Consider the following 26,445-nt stretch of genomic DNA (forward strand, 5'->3'; position numbering starts at 1 on the left):
GTTTGTGTTTTATGGATATAGTTAGTCATGAAACTGATCATGTCTTCTTCCTCTTTACGGCCACAGGCATGTTTTTTTAACCCACACTTTTTTTTTTAACCAAAAGAAAAACTAGTTTACCATCATTAAAAAATGAGAAGATTATACACAACTGTGTTTGAATTTCCAGCATCTCTTGAAAAATCAGATCTGGCAACATTGGACTCACATGTCTCCATAGCAACCATGGGATCCAATAAAGTAATGCCATTCTCCTTAAAATAGAACAGACACTTTTCAGTTTGTTTTACTCCTTTAACTGCCAGTCCTGGTAGACAGACATTGGACTCTGTGCCCCGGCTGGGAAAGCAATTTGCAACTCAACTCTAAAATACCTGCTGAAGCTTATTTGCATTTTGTGTGTTAATCTTATTCCTAAGGTCATTTTATTAGTTTTTCTTGAACTCTCTTTTCTTCATCCTATTTTCTTCATGTACACAAATTAAATTTCTCTTGTTTCATCTTGGGATGTTGTGTACTTTTCCATAATCTTTTGAGAAGAAACAAAGCATGAATAAATAAAAATAAGAGAGTGGGTTTTTCCCCTCACATCATTTTATTTTTGGCCTGGCAAGAGTTTAAGCGATTTCAGCTCTTCCTCTGACCTATTTTAGAGTCTACTTGAGTCTAGTTCCATTAACAGCTCTGTAATTCTTTTTTCTTTTTTGTAATTTTTTATAGAGACTCTGAGAAAATGTTGTTTTTTACCTAAGATTGGTTACTTTCCGTGGTCTTGCATTAAGAACTGAAAAGCTAAGACAGCTGGAGTAGTTTATTCAGTTCTAAGAGAGTGGATTAGGACACCACAAATCCCTTTAGAGCAGTGGTTCTCAATCTTCCTAATGCCGAGACCCTTTAATACAGTTCCTCATGTTGTGGTGACCCCCAAACATAAAATTATTTTCGTTGCTACTTCATACCTAATTTTGCTACTGTTATGAATCGTAATGTAAATATCTGATATGCAGGATGTATTTAGGCGACCTCTGTGAAAGGGTCGTTCAACCCCCAAGGGGGTCCCAACCCACAGGTTGAGAACCACTGCTTTAGAGGTTATTTACCAACCCACAGGTTGAGAACCACTGCTTTAGAGGTTATTTACACTGCACAGAGGTCATGGGGGCACCGTTCAGTGCTCGGAATTAACGACATAGCTGATGGCGGTGACCGTGACCAGCTCTGGAGCCTGTGCATAAGGAATTTTCTTTAATGGTGACTCCAGATTCTCATGCTGAGCAAGACACATCTAAGCGCATAATTGGAGGGACTGTTATGATTCAGGAAAGGAATCTGGGGTGCTGTGAAGGTTTCACTTTGAAGGCATAAGTCTAATCAATGGGGGGTAGTTCCCCAAATTCAGCTAAATATTGGTCACCCTCCAGAAAGAAACAAGGGCCTTTATTGTGGGCAGCATCTGTGTCTTTGTTGTTGTCCAACTTCTAGCATAGCAGCTATGGACTCATAGTAGGAGCTTAATACAATTTGTTAAAGTGCAACTCAACCAGAACACGCACACATGTGCAACTCTCTCCCAGAGCCGTGCAGGGGTCATGCTGGGAAGGTATGTATTCTGCCTGTTTCCTTCCAAGAAAGACACTGGGACTAGAGAAGATGGAAAGTGAGGTGGTGTCCAGGCCAGATATAATGTCTTATTTGCTTTAATTCATTTAGTTATTGTCCTCATTGTCAGGTGGGAAATGGAGCCTTAGAGCTAGTAAGTGCCAAAACCAGGTAGTTTGAGTGCGGGGTTGTGTTCTTAACCCTTGGAGTGTGTTGCTTATGAGAAAGAATAACTAGCAAGCATAGAAACAGAAGTCTGAAAGGATCCACTGAGGCTACGTGGGCTCTGCTGGTGGCATAAGTGATGATCCTTCCTGTTGAAAGAAGTTTCTTGCACACATGACAGGTTTTAGAAGCAGAGGAAAATCTGCTTCGTGACTCACACTTTTTTAGTTTCCTTGTGTAAACCTCAGACTGCTTTGCTTCAGGTGCTTGAGAATTTATCAGGTTTTCTGAAAGCCATTTGGGAACCCTGCCCTCACACATCCTTGTTTTGATTCTGGTGAGACAGGGCATTTTCTAACTGCCACAGTCACATTCCACATGCTTCACAGCCTATCAGTCCTTTCCATCACCTTCGCACTTAACGATGTGCTGATGTGCTAGCAACATTATCTCTGTCAGCCTGTTCCTTCCTTCTGTCCCTGACTGATGAACACTTGCTGCTACTTTTTGTTTTAGGACAATTGGGTGTTCTACTGTTATTTTCTTTTCCATGGCATGAATTCATTTATTACCTTGCTTTTGCAGGGGAACAAATGTAGAACTGAGAGAAAGCTTGGTGAATTTGTAACAGTCTCTTGGGTTCAGGGTGGATCATTGGAATCCCTGCCTTTTCCTTTTATTTGTGTGCTTTAAAGTGAGGGGACATTATGGATGTTGTAGATGGTGTCAGCTTATGGCAGAGAGAAGCAGATACCCTGGCCAGCTTTCTGGGGAAGATGAGAAGTTTGTGTTCCTCATGACTTTATTTTTCCAGTGCTGACTCCATGGCGGTATCACTGGCAAATATTGCTTGGCCATGGAACATTTTTAAGAAAAAGGGTTTCATGAATGTTCTGTCTACTGCCATAGCTGAGGAATGAAAGCAAAGTATTCTGCACTCATTTCCTGTGCACTCATGGGGGATTCCAGCATATTTCTTTATGTTAGCTCCTGGACCACATGAAGAATGTAAAATAAAATGTTACTGAAAACACAGTAATTAAGAAGAATTGGGTAGAGTATGTTGTACCATTTCTCCTTTCTGCAGAGTACGCTATGCCATGACAGAGGGGCTGGGGGCAGAAAGGCTTTGCAAGACTTGATGTTCCCCGACTTTTTTCCCCGACTCTTGCTATGGACATGATGGTAATGATGATAACATGCAACATCTCTAGCTCAGTGATTCTCAACCTTTCTAACGCCGTGACCCTTTAATACAGTTCCTCATGTTGTGGTGACCCCCAACCATAAAATTATTTTGGTTGCTACTTCATAACTGTAACTTTGCTACTGTTATGAACCGTAATGTAAATATCTGATATGCTATATGTGTTTTCCGATGGTCGCGACCCACAGGTTGAGAACCGCTGCGTCTAGCTCTTGACAATGATCACTATTCTCACTTAAGAGAAGAGCAGACACTGATGATGTTGAACACCAAAACAAACCCACAATGTGTTTTCCCCCCTTTTCTAGAGTACTCCTCATATTTTTATGTGATTAATGAATGAGAACAAGTAATAAGGTGTGAATTTACAAGTAGTTTACAAGGAGAGTATTTAGAGAGGTGGCTTTTTGCACTGGGGCTTTTTTTGGGCAAAGATCTTTCTACAGTAGCTCATGTGCCCAAGAAGGTAGCACGTTGACCCAAACATAGACCCAGAAGCTCAGTTGTGCTGCTGCGATGGAGGAGTGTCCTTGGTGAGGGCGGTGGTGGTAACAGTGCCGGTGGTGGTGGTGTTGATGATGCTGTAGTGCATGGAATGCTCAGACCATGTCAGGTTCTGGGCCAGGTGCATACCACGCGTTATCCCATGGTCACAGCAGCCTGTGATGTGGGCTCTTCTCCCTGCCTATATGTGAGGAAACAAGGTTGGGGGGGTTGAATCATTCTCCCTGGGTGCATGGAACCCAGCTCCTTCTGACCTAGAGCCTGGGCTCAGATCTCATTCTCACCACAGCCTTTCTAGAAGGAACTTGCCTGGAATATTGCAGTGACATGCCACCCATTTTCCTACTTCATTCCCCTTTGCTCTTGAGATCTGTTCCCTGACACCAGTTTTTATCGAAGCCCCCTTCTTTCCTTCTTTGCTTGGCAATTTTTTCTCAGGCTTCAGGACTTCCTACTCTGGGCTTTCTCCTGTGAGTTCTCATAATACTTTGCTTCTATCCTAATCAAAATCCTTTGCAGCCAATAGTCAGCTACATAAGTTTTCCAGGGATTCCTAGGTATGGCCCAAGTAGTCAGTTGAGTTTTGTGTGTCTTTGCCTGTGTGTATTTTTTTCAGGAGACAATGTAGGTTTCATACGAGCCTCAGGATGGTATTTGACCAAAAAGGTTAAGATATTGTTATAGGGTCCTCCCTCCCCCAAGTAATGAGGCCTGGAGGGGCGGGCATAGCTCATTCAGTTGTCTTTCTTGGATGGATATAATAATATAATTGTTTCTGAGTGTCTGGATGAATGAATGGATACTAGTAGAGCTGTGGGGTGGTATATAGTGTCTGGGTTAAGAACATAGGATCAGATTCTGACTGGACCTTGAACTGAATTCCTTCTCTGCAAACCCTTCAGCAAGTGATGGGATCTCTCCAATCTCTTTCCCCTCATTGGTAACAGGGACATCTTAACAGTCTTTAAGTTAGAGCTGCTATTGAGGATTGGTACACAGCACACCTGCTCTAATTAGCTATTAGTATTAGTATTAGAAACTGAAGAACTTTTGAATGGCTCGAGGAGGAGGTTGTCATGAGTTTTCTGGTGACAGCCACACAGATAGTAAGACTCTGAGTTTTAAGGCCTGGAAGCAGCACACTTTCTCTAGCTGCAGGGGCAGGGGCACTTCGGGTCCTTCCTGAAATGTTGTTCTTGGACATTTTCTTTCCCCTTGGCCTCGACCCCACTACGTAGTCACTTCACAGACGGACACCCGAAACGCCAGCTAATGGAAATTTTGTGATGTGGGCACTGTGCCCCTGAGGATTTGGACATATGTTTTTTTGTGTTTAAATCAACAGAAAAAAATGCAGCTGTAGCCACCTCCGCTGTCCTGGAGGTAGCCTTTCCTTGCCTGTCACTCGCCGTCCCCTCTGGACATCGTAGGTGAGGTCAGCTGAAAAGGCAGTGGCCAACGAGGTGTACTCCTATGTACTCAGCACCAGGCAGAACTGGGCAGGATCCTGACGCGCATCACTTACAGTTATGTGGCCGGAGGGTCCCATTGGCCAGAAGCAGCCTTTAGCAAAGGGTCCTAGTCAGGCACTTGCAAACTCTGGCCTATTAATGTGCACCAAATTTAGAAGAGGCAGCTCGAACCCCTTTACAAAATATATTGTGAGCTAGAGTCATTGACAGAAGGGGAAAATTGTCTACTCCTACTTTTCCCATCAGTCCATACCATTTAAAAAAAATTTTATTGATTTTAGAGAGGAAGGGAGAGGGAGAGAGAGATAGAAACATCAATGATAAGAGAAAATCATGGATCAGCTGCCTCCTGCACGCTCCCTACTGGGGATGGAGCCCACAACCCAGGCATGTGCCCTTGGCCGGAATCGAACCTGGGACCCTTCAGTCCTCAGGCCGATGCTCTATCCATTGAGCCAAACCAGCTAGGGCAGTCCATACCATTTTTAAAAAATCACCAGGAGAAACTAACGTGGGTAAGTTACTTCCAAGTATCCCTTTTAAAAAAATCTGAAAACTGGATAGCAGCTTAATTCACAATCACCAAAAAATTGGAAACCATCCAAATGTCCTTCCACTGGTAGGACAGACCTGCTGTGCTTCCTCCCTGCAGGGAAGGCGAGTCAGTAACCAGAGGGGTGGGCTGCCAACACCTGCAGCTGCGGGATGGGCCTGGAAGGCTCTGGCTAAGGGAAAGGAGCCTGACTCGGTAGCCTGTGCGCTATATGATTTTGTGTGTATGACATTCTGGAAAAGACAAAGCTGTAGGCAGTGTGTCGGTGTCTAGGTGGTTTTTAGGAGTTGAGGATGAGTGACACTTTGACTGCGAGGCACAGTTCAGGGGGTGGTGTGAGCGGATGGAACTGTATGTACTTGATTGTGGAGGTGGTTACATGGATCTAAGTATTTCATAGCTTACAGAACTGCATGCCAAGAAAGGTGAATTGTAATGTATACAAATACAAATAAAATTTATAATAAAAAAGGGAATGACAGCATTTACCCAACACACTCAGAAATGTGGCTTTCTTTGAAAGGAGCAATATATGTTATTTAAATTCCATAAATGTTTATTGGTTAGCTACTATGATATAGTGCATTTTGGGAAATCATAAATGAAATACTGGTCCTTTTGCTTGGTGGTGTAACAATCGACTTTGGTAACATGTACAAAAAGCTGAAGGTAATTTTAAGGTTAAAATTATATTATTGGAAGTTAGATAGGGGGAAAGAGACACCTAGTTGGGATCATGGACGATTTTTTTTTTTAAGAAAATGAAGAAGGTTTGTCAAGCAATAATTTTGAAGAATGGGTAGATTTTAAAAATGTTTTTTTAATAAATATAGCAATCCTACAGAAAAACATACACATGATGCATCTTCACCAAGTAATCAGCACCCAGTCACGAGACAGACCATTCATAGCACCGTCTGCCTTCTTCTAGGCAACCCTTAACCCATGTATAATCACCATTCTGACTTCTAACACCATAGACTAACAGTGTCTGGTTTGTTTTGTTTTGTTTTGTTTTTAATACAAATGGAATCATACAGCATGTACTCTCACATCTGGATTCTCAACATTATGTATGTGAGAGTTATCCTTGTTGTATGTGGCAATAATTTATTCCCGTGGACTATTCCATTGTATGAGTATATAGAGTGTTTATCGCTGCTACTTTTTTTTGCTTTTATTTATTTATTTTTTTCTTTATTGATGAAGGTATTATATATGTGTCCTTACTCCTCTGCTACTTTTTAAAAAAATGTTTTTATTGATTTGAGAGAGGAAGGGAGAGAGTTGGAGAGAGAGAAACATCAATGATGAGAGAATCATCTATCGGCTGCCTCCTGCATGCCCTGGACTGGGGATTGAGCTCACAACCCGGGCATATGCTCTCTCTGGGAATCAAACAGGTGACCTCTTGGTTCATGGGTCTCTGCTCAACACTGAGCCACACCGGCTGGGCTTATCTCTTCTACTCTCGATGGGCATTTGGGTTCCTGCACTTTTGCATTGTTAGAAGCAGTGCTGCTGTGAACATTATTGCTATATGGTGAACATATGTGTATAGATCTTTTTTTTTTAACTTGGTAACTTTTTATTGAATAAATGAATAAGGTGATGGATGGATACTGAGGTTTTCTTCAGATCCATTTGAAGTCCACTTTGAAATTAGGTAAGGTCCTTAAATGCAATAAGGTCCATATGGTAGTTTGTAAACAAACAATTTTCCACAACAGAAATTTTAGATATTTCATTGTATTAAGCTCCTTAAGTTGTACGAAGACTTTGCTATAATATTTTCTCTATGCAGATAATTTAGATAATTTTAGGGATTTAGTATTAGGCTCCTTTTCCATTTTAGGGCATTTACTTACCACAGTAATAAAATACATAAACAGATGTGGTATCATTTCTGAGACATGAATGCTAAACAGAAGAACTTTTCAGCATCTATACAAAGTACCATTTATTACAAAAATTATTTTTCATGGCTCTCACCAGCAGAAATATTATTTTTGTATCACAAGTACATAAACTGAGGCAAAAACTAAAGTAACATTTGTAGTTTGACTATAGGGTGCAAAGTGAGGTATACTCATGTATGAATGTTATTCATTAAATATAAAGCATGATTATACATTTAAATATTGACACATTTTAGACTAGACGCCACATATGTACACATGCACATGCAATGTAGCTTTAAGAACAGCAGTAAGTCTGTTCTCTTGTGCCCGTCATCTGCACAAGGAAATAGATATGACGGACATCCAGGAAGCGCCCACTTGCCTTGGTCATTACCTTCCCTACTTACTCTGTCCCCTCCCCAGCTCCAGGTAACCCCTCTCCTGAATCTTTTATTTTCATGCTTAAATAATGTTAGCTTAGCATGGTTTTAAACTTTACATAAGTGAAATCACATTGTATTTATTCTTCTATGACTTTTTTTTCTGTCACTTATGATTCTGAGATTTATATACAAACATGGAGTTTGAGTTCATTTCCATTGCTGTTTGTTTCATCTTTCATTGCTTGAACACAACTCACTCTTTTTGTTCACTGTCCTAATGAAATTATTTTAAATTTGTTTTGGGACTTAATACTGTTCTTAAAGCTACACCTACATGTGCATGTGTACATATGTGGTCCCCCTTTGAAAATGTTTTGATACTTAAATGTATAATCATGTTTCTTATTTAATGAACTAGAGGCCCGGTGCACGACATTCATGCACTCAGGGTTGCGGGGGGGCGGCGGGGGAGGGCTTCCCTCGGCCCGGCCTGCGCCCTCTCATAGTCCAGGACTCCTTGGGGGATATCTGACCGCCAACTTAGGCCTGCTCCCCTCCTTAGCTGGCAGGCGGACATCCTCCGAGGGGTCCTTAGTGCTGACGTGGAGGCAGGAGAGGCTCCTGCCAGCCATGAGCCCGGTTTCTGGCTGAACAGCACTCCCCCTGTGGGAGCGCACTGACCATCAGGGGGCAGCTCCTGCATTGAGTGTCTGCCCCCTGGTAGTCAGTGCACGTCATAGCGATTGGTCGTTCTGCCCTTTGGTTGATTTGCATATTGGCCTTTGATTATGTAGGATAACATTCTTACATGAGTATATCTCATTTGACTTCCTGTAGTCAAAATACAAAGGTTACTTAAGTTTTTGCCTCAGTTTATGTATTGTGATGTAAAAGATAATATTTTTGCTGTTGAGAGCCATAAAAATAATTTTTTGAATAAATAGTACTTTTCTTTATAGATGCTGGAACATATTCTGATAATATCTTTAGCATTCATGTCTCAGAAGTGATATCACACTTGTGGAAAACCTATATCTTGGTTTCTGCCACTTGTGCCTGGAATCCCAAAGATAATAGTTGTTTGAAATTTATGGTAGTCTGTAAACAAACAATTTTCCAGAAATCTAGCAGTTCTCTGTAGATACTCATAGGCACCAAGCATTTCTAAAGAAAAAAAACAGTAGCCCACGGTTTAAAAATGGTAATGTCCATTAGTTGACTTCACATAGCTTTTATCTTATTTTATTTTAAAATATATTTTTATTGATTTTAGAGAGAAGAAGGGAGAGGGAGAGATAGATCAATGATGAGAGAGAATCATTGATTGGCTGCCTCCTGCATGCCCCACACTGGAGATCAAGCCCACAACCTGGGCATGTGGCCTGACTGGGAATCATCCCTGACCTCTGGTTCATAGGTCAATACTCAAGCAGTGACCTACACCAGCTGGGCCAAGTAGCTTTCAAATGGGTCCATCTCTTGTACAGGAAAATATATTATCTATAATTCAGTTTTTAAAAAATGGGAAAAACATCATTGTTTCTGGAAGTCACACTAGGAGATAATCAGCAAATATGAGATATGACCCCAGGTAAAGGGGTAAATATGCCAGCATTTATATGTCCAAGTGCAAGTTGCCTTTCTGTTTGTATTTTATTTTTATGATTTGCCAATCATTTTATTTAAGATGTGTTTTTGTATGAGGTGATCATTTGAGTAGCAGTTTTTTTCAATTACGGTTGACATTTAATAATATTTAATATTAGTTTCAGGTGCACAGCATAGTGGTTAGACATTTATATCATTTACAGTGTGATCTCCGATATGTCTAGTACCCACCAGGCACCAGGCATAGTTATTACAATATTACTAACTGTATTCCCTATGCTCTACTTTACATCCCCATGACTATTTTGTAACTGCCAATTTGTACTTCCTAATCTCTTTACTTTTTTTACCTAGCTCCCACCCCCCCCCCCCCCCCCCCCCCCGGCAACTATCAGTCTGATCCTTTTATCTATGGATCTGTTTGTGTTTTGTCTGTTTATTTTGCTCTTTAGATTCCACATATAAGTGAAATCCATGGTATGTACCTTTCTCTGACTTACTTGTTTCACTTAGCATAATACCCTCTCTATCCATGTTGTCACAAATAGTAAGATTTCATTATTTTTTATGGCTGAGTAGTGTTCCATTGTATATGTGTACCACAGCTTATTCATCCAATTTTGATTGATGGGCACTTAGGTTGCTTCCATGTCTTGGCTATTGTAGGTAACACTGCAGCTAATATAGGGGTGTACATGTCTTTTTGAATTAGTGTTTTGGATGTCTTTGGGTACATTCCCAGAAGTGGGTTATGGAAGGCAGTTTCATTTTTAGTTTTTTGAGGACACTCTGACTGCTTTCCTCAGTGGCTGCACCAGTCTGCATTCCCACTAATAGTGCACATCCTAGCCAACATTTGTTGTTTGCTGATTTATTGATGATAGCCATTCTGACAAGTGTGAGCATTGGTTTTAATTTGCATTTCTTTGATGATCATTGACATTGAACCTTTCAATATGTCTCTTGGCCATCTGTCTGTCCTCTTGGAGAAATGTCTGTTCAGGTCCTTGCCCTTCTTTAAATTGGTTTGTTTGTTTTTTTGGTGTAAGTTGTATGAGTTCTTTATAAATTTTGGATATTAACCCCTTATCAGATATATCATTAGTGAATATCTTTTCTCATTCAGTAGGTTGTCTTTTCATTCTGCTGATGGTTTCCTTTGCTGTGAAAAAATTTTTAGTTTGATGTTACCCATTTGTTTATTTTTTCTTTTTTTTTTCCCATTGCCCAAGGAGATACATCAGAAAAATATTACTAAGAGCAATATCAGAAGGTGTACCACCTATGTTTTCCGCTAGGATTTTATGGCTTTGGGTTTTGAGGTTCTTCCTGTATAAAGCCTCAGAAGGTGGTCCAGAGGAAGTCTGGAGTGCCTGGTGGGAAACACGCTGGATTCAGAGCTCAGCAGGAAGTGGGACCGGCCCAGATGGTGTAGCTCAGTGGTTGAGCACCAACCTGTGAATCAGGAGATCACGGTTCTATTCCTGCTCAAGGCACATGCCCAGGTTGCAAGCTCGATCCCCAGTAGGGAGCTTGCAGGAGGCAGCCAGTCAATGATTCTCTCTCATCATTGATGTTTCTATCTCTAGCTCTCTCTCTCCCTTCCTTTCTGAAATGAGTAAAATATATTAAAGAAGTGGGACTGGTGCTTGGCAGATGCGGTTGTCAAGATAGGTACTGGTTTTGGTTTAGGACTCGTTTTCTCACTTACCTTCTTTAAAAGAAGAATATGGCCACTAGCCTTTGGCTCTAGCATGGGATGGGGTATGGCCGACCTCAACTGTCAGTGTGGTTTCCAGGCTCCTTATCTTCTACATAGAAAATATGTCAAGGAGCAGGAGCAGTGACTTACACCTGAGAACAGTCCACTGGGAGGAGGGCAGTCCTGTTTACTCCTCAGGAATACTGAAGGGCCCTGGAGTGGGCTGACATTCTTCTGCAGCAGTGTTATCAGAAACGCTTTGAACTATAGCACACTCTTTATGTAGTCAAGACCAAGTCTGTTTCTTGTTTTGTATTTTCTCTCTGGAAATCGCAAGGATGTGGTCTTAAAAGAATTAAACAAAAATAGGGGACCCCCCCAAAAAAGGTGATTTAATTTTATTTTTTGCATACATATACATTTCTGTTTGATACCTCCCAAGGAGTGGAATTAGTGGATCAAAAGGCATGCGCATGTTCAGCTTTGGTAGGTATTGCAAACCATTTCCATAGTCGTGCAAGTTCACACCCTGGGCTGCCCAGCTGCTCTGTCCTTGCTGGCCTTTGCTAACCCCACCTCTCATCCCTCTTATTGAAGAATGTGGAGGATTTTTGATAGAATGGGATTGTGAGCACATGAGAAGTACTCCAGGCAAGAGGGAAGAGCATCTGGGGAGGGTTAGAGATGAGTACATTGTTGATACTGCTTGGGATACTTAGAGTAGTTAATACTAGAGAGGTCAGTTGGCCTTGATTGCCTGTATAAAAAAGACATTTGAAATTCATTCATTCTAAGTTGATGGACCATTAATTTTATTAAAGTAGTTGCAATATAACAGCAATGCTGAGCTCCAGGAAGAGTGATCTAGCAGTAGGCATGGGCTATATTGAGAGGAATTGGGAGAAGAGCTGAGCAGTGTGGGCTGAGTGGAATCGTGGCAGAATCACTAAGGACAGAGGAGATGTGATGCAGTTTGGTGGCTGACGTAATATTGACCAATGACTACACAGTGGAGTGTTCAGGGGGAAAAAGAGCAAGCACTGCCTCTGACCTGGTGGTACTATGGGCAGGTATGTAAAAATTCACTATTTTCCTTCTCAAGGAGTCACCTCTACCTGTTTTCTCTGTTCACTTCCCTTACACTCCTTACTTTATTTTTTTTACTTGTTAAATATAATCATATATGTAGAAAGAAGTCTAAAACCTACTAGTTTAGTAAAGAACAATAAAATGATAGCCATGTACCGACTATATCTTGAGATGTAGAACATTCTAAAAGGCTTATCTTTAGTTACATCCCCTTCTCTACCCCACGCGATGTTAACCGCCATCCTGAATGTTAGGTCATCACTCCCTTGACTTTCATTATTGTTTTACTGTATATTAGTCTCTAAAATATTCTTTGAACTTTAAATGGAATCATATGGCAGTGTTCTATGTGACTTGCCTTTTTTCAATCAACATCATTTTTTATTTTATCCCTGTAGGGACATATATGTACTTCATTCATTCTCACAGTTGTGTAGTAGTCCATTGTGTGTATAATCCTCAATTTATTAATCTATTTCCCCTTAATCTTTAACCCTCATGCGATGACTTTAATCACTCAAAATAATTTTTACACATTGACCAAATCCTGTGGCATATGTTAAAGCCTCAAGCACATCAGTGTACTGTGTCCCACAGATTTAAAAGATGTCTTAGAAACATACTTAAATTTTTGATTAATGATTACATGCTTACAATGAGTTGGAAATACTTTGTCTCCTGTATAGCAGAGGTGCTATTCTAAAATAGAGTTTCTGAACCTCAGCACTATTGACATTTGGGGTTGGATATTGTCTGTTGAGGGGACTGTCCCCAGCATTGCAGGATGTTCAGCAGCATCCCTGGCCTTTGCTTAGTAGATGCCAATAGCACTGGCCTCCCCATTTGTAACAACCAAGAGTGTCCAGACATTGTCAGATATGCCCTGGGGACAAAATCATCCCCAGTTAAGAATCACTGCTTTAAAGTGTTAGGAGCTGATGAAAAGGCCCCAGGTTAGTGACCGTGAACAGTAGTATGCTCTTGTCTTGTACAGTGGACCTTCCCCTGGTTCAGGAGGTCAGCCATTCCCTCTTGCAAGTGTGCTAGCTGATTTCCTTGGTGTTGCCACTGTTTTCTATTTTCCCCTCGACTGTGAGTCTCCATTCTGCCTACCTCTGACTTTCTGTCCTAACTCCTCCTATCCTAGCAATAGTTTTCTTATGTATCTTATGAGACAACCATGCTCAATGCATTAATAAATTCCTTCCATTTCCCCAAGGCAAAAAAAGTATTTTCCTGAAATTATCAGATTAAAACTATAATTACATATTTAATAAACCAAAGTTTAAAATGCCAGTGAATTATAACATGTACATGTTTTAAACACACATTTATATAACATGATTGATCATTTAATATTAATTTGGGTTTCAGGGTCATAGAAAATAATGTGGAATGGTAAAATAAGGGGACTTTAGATCTTTAAAATGAAAATTTAAGAAATTTACATTAAAATATATTCAGGTTATGTTACTGTTATAATTAGCTAGTTAATATTAATATTACTAGGAAGAAGCAAAGGGGAGGCCAGACATTATAAGCATGGTCATCTGGGCAGCTTCACCAGCAAACTGCAACTTCACACTCCCCAGGGAACCACTGGTCCATTTCCTGTAGACCACTGGGGTAAGGGGTCCAACAAGGGGGTCCAACAAAGGGGAGATGGTGCGTGCGCAGTGAAGTTGGGGTGACATAGGATAGGTGCCTGTCAGTTTAACCTGGAAGTGAGGTCACTGGTCAGAGGGGCAGAGCCTCTGTAAGCACATGAAAATTGGGGGTATATAATCCCAGGACAAAGGAATCCTAGCTCTCTGGTTGCCCTTTTGTCCCTGTTTCGCTCCTGCTTCCTTGCATTTGCCGGTGTTCCTAGAAGTCACATGGCCTACAGCCATGCAGGGCCCCCACACGATGGACTGATGGACTATAGCAGGGAACACCAGCTAAGCTAGCCTGATGCTGGACCGGACTATGCAGTTATGGAACGGAAACTCTGGGCTTTCATCCTAGCTCAGCTGCAGTCACGGCTGGACTTTCTCCTTGGTGAGATGAAAGGACCTTGGAAACTTAGGGGTGTAATTCCATGCAAATAAATGCCACTCGTTCTCCCGCGTGAGTCTCAGAAAATTCCTTTTCTTGTGACATCACAAGCACCCCATTTCCACAGGCAACAGGTGGGCACACAGAGAGCTCTTCACCAATAACAGTGGTACACAGCTTGCCCATAACTTTTTGTTTGGATTTTTTAAGTGCAACACAAACCTGCATGAATCCTGAAGCTTTATAAAGTTGGCTCCATCTAGTGTGTGAACAGAGTACACAGCTGGGACTCTGTCCCAGGGCACTCGTTGCTACTTCCTTAGGAGAGTAAGAAAACCCAAACCCAAACAGAACTGGACTGTAAGCTGTATTTGTGCCCAGGAGATAACTCCAGCCGAAGTGACCACAGCCTGAGAGGAGAGGTCCTTGTACTAGTATTGAAACTTCAGCATCCAGCATGCCTGACATCTTGCTCCATGTGATATGCTCAGCCCCACTTGGCCAGGCCCCATTCTTCCTGTGTGGAGTCGTATCTGAGTGTCATGCTCATTTCCCACAACGAGGGAGCCATTAGGCCAGGCCTACTGGACTCTGATTTCAGAACCCTGCAAAGTTTCAGACTGAAATTCTCGGTGGCTCTCAGCTTCTCACTGCAGCGGAGGGGGCACTGTTTCTGGGCTCATTTCACCTGTCTCCACTGTAGGATGCTGGCGACTCATTTCTCTCAGTCAGTGTTTCCCAGATTGTAGGCATTCTCATGCTAACTTCATGACTTTTCCCCCTTCAGAAATTAAAGATGTGCTTTATTTTATTTATTTTTTAAAACCTGACTGGGGATCGAACCCACAACTTTGGTGTATGGGGGTGACGCTCTAACCAACTGCGCCACCTGGCCAGGACCTATAGTATATTTTAATGGAGATGTTATAATAAATGGAAACCACAAACGGAAGTAAAATATAATGGAATTAGAAGAAAATCGTTAGATTCTTACTAGGTGTATTGTCTGGAAGGGCCTGAGGTCTGAGCTTTTTTTGTTACAAAGGGCAATTGTTAGGAGATTGAAGACACATTAGCATCAAACGGACTTTTCCTGGGATGAAAGACGTGAAAGGGCCTTTCTCCTTGTCCAATTCCATGGCTATTTAACGTGGAGACTGTGTGTCTGGATCTGAGACCATCTCAACTCCCACACTTTGGGAAACTCCTCAAGGTTTACCAACTTTGCCAAAGGAAGTTCGTCATTCTTCCCCAAATTTCCGAAGACCTTGTTTCTCCTTGAAAGCCTTTTTGAATAATTCCTTTTTTTTTTTTGAGGGCTTTCTCATTTCTTCTCCCATTCCCATTAACAAGTGTAAATTGTGCTGATATTTTCCCCTTTGTAATCACATTTTCTCACTCTCTTTTCCAACTAGATTAAGTTTTTTGAGGACAAACTTTGTATGTTTCTTTGTTTCTTTCTAATCAGTGCCATTAATTTAACTCTTGCTTGTATAAATATTCAGGGAAGCCTATTTCTTTCCCTTTTTTGTTTTGTTTTAAAGGGAGGTGATGGCCAAAGGTGGCCAGAAAAAGCACCATGGTCAGTTAATCATTTAACCCATTGACAAGTAGTTATTGGGCACCTTCTCTGGGTCTGGACTTGTGCCTGATTCAGGAATGAAGAGGGGAACTAAATGGAATTCAGGACCCAGTGTGGGGTGCTGGGTAAAGACAACTCTAATACAAGTTCTAATTTTAGAATTGGTTTGCTTTTGTGAGCGTTGGGTGGCTCACAAAACTTGCTCAAAGAACCACAGTGAAAGGTGTATGGCTCTGAAATTTCAGACCCCAGATCTGCATCTACTCATTAACATCTTGACTTTGGGCAAATACTCACCTCACTTTCTGCCCCTCAGTTTCTTTATTTAAAGAAAAAGATTAAATAAACATGAGCTGCGATATGCCAATCGGAGGTGCAGTTATCATTATGATATGATGAATTCTCTGTCCCTCTCCCCCCGCCCCCCCCCCCCCCACACACACTTTTTTGTTATTGATTTCAGAGAGGAAGGGAGAGGGAGAGAGAGAGAGAAACATCAATGATGAGAGAGAATCATTGATTGGCTGTCTCCTGCACACCCCCCACCAGGGATCAAGCCCACAACTGGCGCATGTGCCCTTGACTGGAATAGAACCCGGAACCCTTCAGTCCGCAGGCCGACACTCTAGCTACTGAGCCTAACCAGTTAGAGCATGATCTCACTTTTTAAAAATTTCAAATTTTCTGCCTGGCACACTAGGAAGTAACAATATATTGTCCAGTGTAGAAACAAAATCCTTATTAATAGGAATATCATTGTGGAAGGTGCTTAAAAATTGCAAATCCGTGCAATTTCCAGATTGTCGGTGTAAGTTAATTGACGATTTGAAATTTAGAGTTACTTCAGAATATTTTTCTCTTTAGAATCTAAGGTCCATGGTATATCACTGAGGTATAAGCATATTGGACAGTGCCTGGGACATAGTAAGTATTCAGTACACATTTGTTGAATAAATGAGTTTAATAAGAATATTTTGATTTTTTTCATCATTTGTCCATATATTTTTTAAATGAACCAACGTTATTTGACCTAAGGAGGGAAAAAATCGTGAATGGAGGTGGTTATTAATTGCGTCTACATTACCTTTCTGGCCTATAATACCTGGCAGGCAATTAATACTAAATACTAAAGAGATAATTAGGTAGCTTTGTTAGGCACTTTTTGAAGGACACATGACTTAATTTTTGTAAGCAAAGATTTAATTTTTCCTTTTTGTTACTTCATGGCAGTATAACTTAAAATTACACAGGCTATTAATTTAAAATACTGATTTTTTTATTTTCATGTTTTACTATTAACATAATTATACAGTTAGATTATAGGCAAGATGCCTGAGAGTGTAAATGAAATACAGCTGCTAATGTGTATTGTTTATTATGATCCATTGAATTTAATCAACGTGAAGGATTTCTGTGCAAATATTATTTTTCTCATTTTATTTATCTAGTTTTGAAAAGTCTCCCTCGAGGTTCTGTTCTTATTTCTTTCAGAGACAGTGGAAGGGAGAGGGGGGATTGAGAGAGAGAGAAAAATTCATCTGAAAGAGAAACATCGAGTGGTTGCCTTCTGTACTCACCCTGTCTGGGGATTGAACCGCAACCTGAGTATGTGCCCTACCAGAAATCTAACTCGAGATCTTTCGATGTCAAGGATGATGCTCCAAACAACTGAGCTACACTGGCCAGGCCTATCTTTCTAATTTTAAATCTTGTCTGCCTAGCGTGACTGAAACAGGAAGTCATTAGTATAAGACTGAGTATTGAGATACTTTAGAAGTTTGGGAATTTTTACTGTTAACACAAACTTACCATAAGGCTATATATTGAACACAGATTGGTTACAGTTTTGCTTATTTAAATACATGTATTCTTGCTTGACTTCTGGATAAGTTTATACAGTCAAAACACAAGTTAAAACATAATTGTTGCACTGAGTGAGAACAGAAGGCTTCCTTGGCCAGAACTTTTTGTCTGTAGCTAAGACAACCATTGAAAAGACGTAGTCAGTTACCCACTATGAAAAGTTATATGTCATCACCAACATCTTTAGGTTTTATTTTCTCGTTATGAATATACTAGTGGCCCGGTGCATGGATTCATGTACATTGAAAGGAAATTAATTAGAAGAAATATTTTAATATCGCTGTTTGGCCTTTTTCTATAATAGAAGTGTTGACCAAATTCATGATCAACAATGACAGATCAAAATACATGCATGCGATTGGTGCCAGTGAGAGCTTTATATATATAGATAAACTTGCTTAATTAGACCTAATTTCTAATTTAGCCAAACTTTTTCCAGCCCAGTGAATTACCCCAACTTCTCTTTCAGGTAATTGTCAGCAACACAGCAGTAAATATCATAGATCATGCAGGGAGAACAAAGGGTAAAATATTTAACTGCAGCAATGTTTGACTCTATTCTGCACAGTGAGAAAACCTGAAGTCATTTTCAAGGTCCACCATTTCTTCTTTTTAAGTTGGGTCAAGTATCTAAGCTTTCTAAATCTCCATTTTCCAGCTAATGAAAAGAAAATAAGATTCTACCGAGTCTCCTATCTACCCACTTCAGGACTTCTGTGAGGATCAAATGAAATGAGGCACGGGGAAACTCTTCACAGACATTTGGTTAAAGTGTGAAATTGGTTAAAGTGTGAAATATTTGCACCTGGCTATAAAGCAAGTCTTGTTCCTGGGCTGAAAAAACTGCAAAGAGGCTAGTCGTCCCTAGGGAGAGGAAGCCGGGTGTTGCTATGTGATGTAATTACCCAGCGCCCACAGCCACCATTTTCGGGTTGGCTGGGCTGTGGGTCGCATTTTGCGCCATGGGGTATTGGCAGCGTTGGCTGTATTATTCTGTATTAGTTTCAGGTGCACAACATAGTGCTTAGACAATCATATACTTTACAGAGTGGTCCCCCTAATATTTCAAGCCCCCCCCCCCCTCGGCCCGTACATAGCTATTACAATATATTTTTTTCCTCCATTGACCTCTCTCTGGCCACTTCCACCCCCCAGCACATGCCCTCACCCCCTAGTGACTGTGTCTATTGGTAATGCTTATATGCATGCATACAAGTCCTTTGGTTAACCTTTTACCCCCTCCCTCCCCCCTTGGCTTCCATGTGAGGTTTGACAGTCAGTTCAATGCTTCCCTGTCTTGGATCTATTTTTGTTCATTGGTTTATGTTGTTCACTATATTCCACAAATAGTTGAGATCATGTGGTATTTATCTTTCTCCAATTGGCTTATTTTGCTTAGCATAGTGCTCTCCATACCCATCCATGCTGTTGCAAATGGTAACTTTTTTTTTTTTACAGCAGTGTAGTATTCCATCGTTTAGATGTACCACAGTTTTTTAATCCATTCATTTGCTGGTGGGCACTTAGGCTGTTTCCAAATCTTAGGTATTGTAAATTGTGCTGCTATGAACATAGTGGTGCATATGTCCTTTCTGATTGGTGTTTCTGATTTCTTGGGATATAGTCCTAGAGGTGGCATCACTGGGTCAAATGGCAGTTCCATTTTTAATTATTTGAGGAAGCTCCATACTGTTTTCCACATGGCTGCACCAGTCTGCATTCCCACCAGCAGTGCATGAGGGTTCCCTTTTCTCCACATCCTCACCAACACTTGTTATTTGTTGATTTGTTGATGATAACCATTCTGACAGGTGTAAGATGGTACCTCATTGTTGTTTTGATTTGCATCTCTCAGATGATTAGTGACTTTGAGCATGTTTTCATATGTCTCTCGGTCTTCTGTATGTTCTCTTTCGAAAAGTATCTATTTAGGTCCTTTGCCCATTGTTTTGCTGGATTGTTTATCTTCCTCTTGTTAAGTTGTATGAGTTCCCTGTAAATTTTGGAGATTAAACCCTTATCGGAGATAACATTGGCAAATATGTTCTCCCATGCAGTGGGCTCTCTTGTTGTTTTGTTGATGGTTTCTTTTGCAATGCAGAAGCTTTTTATTTTGATGTCGTCCCACTTGTTTATTTACTAAATTTGTCACTTGAAGAATTTACCTTCAAAATGGCCTGATCTCCTCAGTGTTTCCCTCTCCACCTTCGTGCTGTCTCATGAATTTTGTTTATATTGTAGGTTGTGGTCTGCTTATTGCAAACACTCTGTTGCCTTTTATAGATAAGAAACAGCCTCCAAATATTCCTTTAATGAGGAACAAATGTTTCTTTTAAAGTGAACCCTAAGAGAGAATATCAGGGACTTCAAGATAGGACATTAATCTGTTGTATTGATTGTTATATTAAAAGAAAGTCCAACCTATTATTTCATGCATTTCTCCCTTCAGTTGCTTAAAAATTTACTTCAGAGGGAATTTGAGACACCTCTTTGTAGATTATACTTTTATTTTTAGGACAAATTTTTCCAAACAATTTTTAAAAAACATTAATTTTTCCCTTTGGATGTTTGTGCAAACATCTGAACAGTTCTTTAATAATGTTGCATGAGCTTCAGTCGGTTTATCTGGGATCCTTTTGGTCTTGTCTGCATTTTTCTTTAAGACCTAAAGGGCATCTGTTTTGTGCCAGCTACAGCGAGTACCATCATTGCTACTGAGAGACTTGTTCTTGGTGGTAGAAAAAAATAGAAACGGGATGGAAGAGATGAAGGTGATTGAGTATACTGAACAGTTACTTCTGCAACTAGGTGGTCATTAAATGTCCTTTAGGCACTGCTGTAAGAGTGTCAAATTAGGACTGCTAAATCCATTCCTTGTAACTTTGTATCCCAGTACTTTATGGAAAGTTAGTTGTGTTCAGCAACTACAAGGCTTCAAAGAGTATACAATTGTGTGTCTCATTTATGCCTGTTGACTTCCTTCCTAATTAGTTAAGTGCCACCCTCAAATATGCTTCATGGGTCCTTCCTTACCTGATCATTTCCCTCCCTCCCTCCCATCCTCTCTCCTTCCCTCCTGTCCTCCCATCTGTCAAATATTTATTGAGCACTTATACTATATGCCAGTCACTGAGAATGAAATAAATACAAAAGACCCTGCTCTCAAGGGTAAAAGACAATTAAACAAATAAAATGATTACCAATTGGATTAAGTGCCATAAAAGAAAGAAGCATTTGCTGAGAAAGCACAGAACAGAGTGAGTGTTTCTGCTTCAGGTAAGCTGGGCAGGGAAGACTCCCTGGGGAAGTGTAACCCTGTGAGCCCTTACCTGGAAGATGAAGGAGTGGCCCTGGGATGGAGCCCCTCATCGCACTCTGTCCGTGACAGGCCTGCGCCTGGGGGTTGGGGTTCTCTGGTGGGAGCCCCTTGAAAGCCGACCCTCTCACACCCTCACTGTTGTCTTCCCTGCAGCACTGAGAACAGTGTCCTCATGGCTGGAGTGCCATGGGTGCTGGAGTCAGGCCGTTCCGTGGCATCTTGCTTTCCCCAGCACGTGAGCTTAGTGCTGTGCGCGGAGCGAGGACCCTGGGGCTTTCTTTTTTTTTTTTTTTTTTTTTTTAAATATATTTTATTGATCTTTCACAGAGAGGAAGGGAGAGAGACAGAGAGCTAGAAACATCGATGAGAGAGAAACATCGATCAGGTGCCTCCTGCACACCCCCCACTGGGGACGTGCCCGCAACCCAGGCACATGCCCTTGACCGGAATCGAACCCGGGACCCTTCAGTCCGCAGGCTGACGCTCCATCCACTGAGCCAAACCGGCTTCGGCAGACCCTGGGGCTTTCTAACCATGTCATGGTACTCTTCCTCCCCTCATAGGAAGGCTTTCACTGAACAGTCAAAAGACATCCATAGCAATTCCACGTGGACACTTTAAAGAATCAAACTGTACAAGTAAAGACTTCTTTATTCAACAAAGAAAGGGAGCTTACATTCTTAAAGGTTTTACTGCCACCCTTAGAGAGCTGTCTACAAATAATATATTGTGTATAATTATGGGCATTATGTTACATTATATATTATTGGTTCCCAGGCCTGACTTTACATTACCAGTGGTTCTCAACCTTCCTAATGCCGCGACCCTTTAATACAGTTCCTCATGTTCTGGTGACCCCCAACCATAAAATTGTTTTCGTTGCTACTTCATAACTGTAATTTTGCTACTGTTATGAATCATAATGTAAATATCTGATATGCAGGATGGTCTTAGGCGACCCCTGTGAAAGGATCTTTTGACTCCCAAAGGGGTCGCGACCCACAGGTTGAAAACCGCTGCATTAGACTTTTATAAGAAATCTTTAAAAAAATCCCAGAATTCCAAACCATGCCCCTGTTTGTTTCAGGAAAAATCCCTGACATTTAGGCTTTTAAATGCTCTTGAGTTAATTTTAAGGGGGTGGTGTGGGGAGAGGGGTCCCAGGTGCTTCTGTAGGACTACCGGTTTGGGAGCCGTCCACAGTGGAGACCTGTGAGACCTGGTGATGCTTCCTCTGCTGTGAGGAGGAGCTGGTCCCTGGGTCCTTACAGTGCCTGCTCGGAGCAAGCCCTCAGTGCTGGCTGCTTGAGGCAGTGCGGAGGTGTGAGCTCACCAAGAAGGGCAGTGGCTGTCAGAAGGAAAGATAGAAGAAGACTGTGTGTATTGGGACAGTGAAGTGTTCGATACCCAAATGAAATAAGAGGAATTCCGACTGTGACGGAGCAGTGTTTCTACTTTCCTCCAGCAGAGTTTTGGAAAGGATAACAAGTAACGCCTCTTATCTCTTCTCTAACCCATTCATTCAACACAGTGACTGAGTTTTTCCTCCAAAACGATTCTGAGGCCCAAATTTTATATCCAAAGAAAAAGTTGGCTCTCTCTAGGATGATAGTTTTAGATTCCATTTCAGTCAAGGCCATCTTTAAAAGGCCAGTAAAAATTCTACCAGCTCTAGTTGATTTGCTGGAATTCGGGGCGCGGAGTAGTAATTAAGATTTGAAATGCATTATAATACAGGTAATATTTTCACTTTGCATTCAGTGTTTCATTTTCTAAAATATTCCTTTTTCTTTACCATCATGTTTTAGTTTGTGTTTAAATTAGGATGTGTGTGTGTGTGTACACAAATATGCATTACTAGTGACCCAGTGTACGGATTCGTGCACATTGAAAGGAAATTAATTAGAAGGTGGCTGTCGGGGTGGGACTGAATAAGACTGGCCAGACACACCCTGGAACCAACCTCCCGCAGTCCCTCCCCTGCCAGCCGTACCTGGGGTGGTGCCGTGGCTCAAAGGGCATAGACGGAGTGAGCGGGGTCCCTCCAGCAGGTGGGATCCCTCCACCTGGCCTGCAGGGATCGGGCCAAAACCGGCTCTCTGATATCCCCCGAAGGGTCCTGGAGTGCAAGAGGGCACTCTGCAAAGTTGCTGTTGTACAGGGCGTGGAACTCAAACGCAAGTGTGCAGTAAACCAGATTCGGGGCGACAGTGTCCCAGCAACAACATAACCCACGGCCGAAGGTGGAATCTCGCGGCCACATGAGGAATTGGACTCCTTCCTCTCTGGTTTTGGGGTGCGTCACCCAAGAACCACCGCTGCCAAGTCACTGCAGCTCAGCAACTCCTGCGTTGAGCATCTGCCCCCTGGTGGTCAGTACGCATCATAGCTACCAGTCCGAAGGACACTTAGCATATTAGCTTTTTATATATATAGATATAGGCACTTAGGATACTCATGTGGATAGTGAAAATGTGTACAAGAGAGTTGCTTACATATTATAGAGTTATTCATTTTAAAGGTATTTAGTCAACACCAACCATGGACTGTCAGGGATACAATGGAAACCAGACCGTGTGGCTCCTGCCGCTCAGAGGACATCTGCAGAGTAATGGGGTGACCACTTGGGGAGCAGTCTCATTCTGGGGGTGTGTGTGCAGCACTTCAGGAATTGTGTGGGTGGTGGCAGATGTGCACACTGAAGTCCCGCTTCAGTGCGTTTGCTGGTGGACGTTGCCTTGCTGTGTCCTTGCAGATTCCTGTGGAGCACTGGTGCAGTAAGATCTTTCCAGAATACCGTTCATAAGTAGGACATATGCACCTCAGAAGTAATTATACTTAAATGTGATATAAATGGTCAATGGATAGCTTTCTTGGGGTGGTGGGTTGCTCAGGATAAAAAGCAGGCAATGTCATTGTGTGAACATGCCAGGGAGCATTGGCACCATCGTAGGCCCCTCCCTGGAGGAGTGGAGTTCCTGCTGGTGGTTTCATGGTCTACACACTGAGAGCCTGTGCAGGGCACAGACTTATTCTGTGTGTAAGCATGTAATACAGCCGTGGGCAAACTACGGCCCACGGGCCAGATCCGGCCCGTTGGAAATGAATAAAACTAAAAAAAAAAAAGACCGTACCCTTTTATGTAATGATGTTTACTTTGAATTTATATTAGTTCACACAAACACTCCATCCATGCTTTTGTTCCGGCCCTCCGGTCCAGTTTAAGAACCCATTGTGGCCCTCGAGTCAAAAAGTTTGCCCACCCCTGGAATACATCAGGGTTTCAGTTCTAAAATGTACCTGGTACCTTGTAACTTTATGCAGTTACAAATAGTGCCTAAGGAGGAGAGAGGCCAGCTCAGCTTTTTAAAAGCAACCCCCTAATGTCCTGATATGGTAATGCCTGCGCTCTCCATTTTCCTCGATCTCACACTTGCCTGTTTTTGGGAAAGGGGGTCTGGGATAACAAGCCTGACCGCACGTGAGAGCCATTTCTCAACGGAGCGCTTGGCTGTGTGTCAGAGACCATGCCGGTCGCCTGGCACGTGCTGTCGCCTCTGTCTCTAACTGGAACCGGTGGATGGCCTCTCCCTTCCTCCGGTGAAGAATCCGGGCACAGAACCTCAGTAATCTGCACCTGTAATGTCCTGGGATCTGTAAGGGCGGGGTTTCCACCTGGATATGTTGACACTAGAACTGCGTTGTTCATTTTCCTGCCGTTTCGTGCCAGAGGCAGGAGGGGGTTCCTCACCCCTCCCCTCTTCCTACTTATTGGTCTTTAATTTTATAGTAATCTGCTCTCTGTGCACCCCTTCCTTCCCCCTGCCCTCCTCCCATGAGCTGTCTGCCTCCCACCAGGACCTGCAATGGCCAGTCTTGCCCCTTCTCCATTTGGTTCTCAATACAGCAGCCAGAGGGGCCTTTCTAAAGACTCAGATCTGAGCCCACGGCTCCCTGTTTACAATGTGGCAGTGTTCCCTCTCATCTTGGATCAAAACCAACTCCCCTTTTTTGGCCACCAGGTCCTACAAGCTCGGGCAGGCACGGCTTTGATCTCATGGGTGCCCGCCTTCTCCGCGCTCTGTGCCCGTCAGGCACATGGGTCTTCCTTCGAACTTCCCACCTGAGGGCTTCTGCCATGTTGTTACCCCTTCTCAGGACACTCCTCCACTCAGATGTCAGCCCAGGTCCTGCCTTAAGGGAAGCCTTTCCTGACCCATGCCTCGGAGGCTTGCCCAGCTCCCTGGAGTAGTCAGTACATGTCATTACATATGTGTGTGGTTACTTATATGTGTCCCACTGCACTGTGAACCCCAGGAATTTATACAGTGCCTGACGTAGTCGGTGATCCAGAAGTATATACTAAACAAAGAATGAATGAATGAAAAATGAACAAAATAAAAAAAGCTGGAAATAGCTTGTTTGAGACTCCTGGCTGGATATTTCTGATTATAAAAGGGAACTTTTAGGAAGATAATTTCATTACAGGATGGAATTTGAGATTGATTATAGCTTATAGAGACTGCATTGTTTTCCAGCCATTTACTGGGACAAACTCTTAGGCAGAGAGGTAAGGGAACTTGCCCAGGGTCACAGCTGGCACTGCCAGACGCCGTTGTTCTGACCTTTGAGTTGTGTGTGGGGAGAAAGACCCTGTTTTCATCACTGCAGGCGTCTCTGCTGTGCGAGTCCACAGGAGCAGCATCAGCACTTGATAATATTGCTGCTTTCATGTTGGCCTTTAGTGTCTTTTAAGAACATGTGTTTCTGTGTGTGTTTTTTTCTTGTAATCAAGTATGTTTAGAATTTAATTGCACAACAGTCTAAGAACACACCGATTTATGGCCTAAAGATGTGCATGTCCTGAAAGGTGGTACCCACGATACGAAGCAGCTTGCCTCTGACTCCCCCAGGACTGGGCAAGGGCCACCTTCTTGGGTTCTTGGGGTCTGAGGGTAAGGACTGCTGCCAGCAGGAGAGCATGTGCCTTGAGCAAGCTCTGGTTCCAAAAGTGCCTGCTCACAGGGGCAGGGCAGGGCAGCCGGTGGTGTGTGATGAGTGGATGCTGGAGATCCCCCAGCCAAGAAGGGGCTCAGCAGCCCTCCAGCTTGCCTGGATTCTGTGACTCTGTAAAGTGTTAAAACTCTCTGCTATGTGAAGTTATCTCTCCTTTCTTGTCCTCTGAGCATGGTCAGCGCCGCAAGCCTCAGCAGTCCCTGCACTCTGGAGGGCTGAGTGGGCCCGCGCCGGCCTGGCCGCCTGGGTCCTTGCAGAGCCCTGTGCTGTGTGAGGCAGCACTTTTGTCCTGCAGGTACAGTAGGTACTGGATTAAACAGGTCTGCTGTTGCAGACAGACACCAGGCACCTTTTAGCAGGAGCTGTGTTTGGATTGGAGTTTCTAGGGCCTTATCAGGAGCCACCCCTAGTGACACAGCCAGTGCCAGGACTAACTTTGACTTTC

At 42.4% G+C, this 26,445-nt stretch overlaps 1 protein-coding gene across 7 annotated transcripts in view; it reads left to right on the plus strand.

Annotated features, from left to right (window-relative positions):
- Nucleotides 1-26,445, plus strand: part of MITF (melanocyte inducing transcription factor) — a 230,883-nt gene that overhangs the window by 107,153 nt on the left and 97,285 nt on the right. The gene's annotated exons all lie outside the window — the stretch shown is intronic.

The sequence above is a fragment of the Myotis yumanensis genome, unplaced genomic scaffold (genome assembly GCF_028538775.1).
Source record: "Myotis yumanensis isolate MYYU_CA2020_CCGP unplaced genomic scaffold, mMyoYum1.0.hap1 SCAF_14, whole genome shotgun sequence".
NCBI lineage: Eukaryota > Metazoa > Chordata > Mammalia > Chiroptera > Vespertilionidae > Myotis > Myotis yumanensis.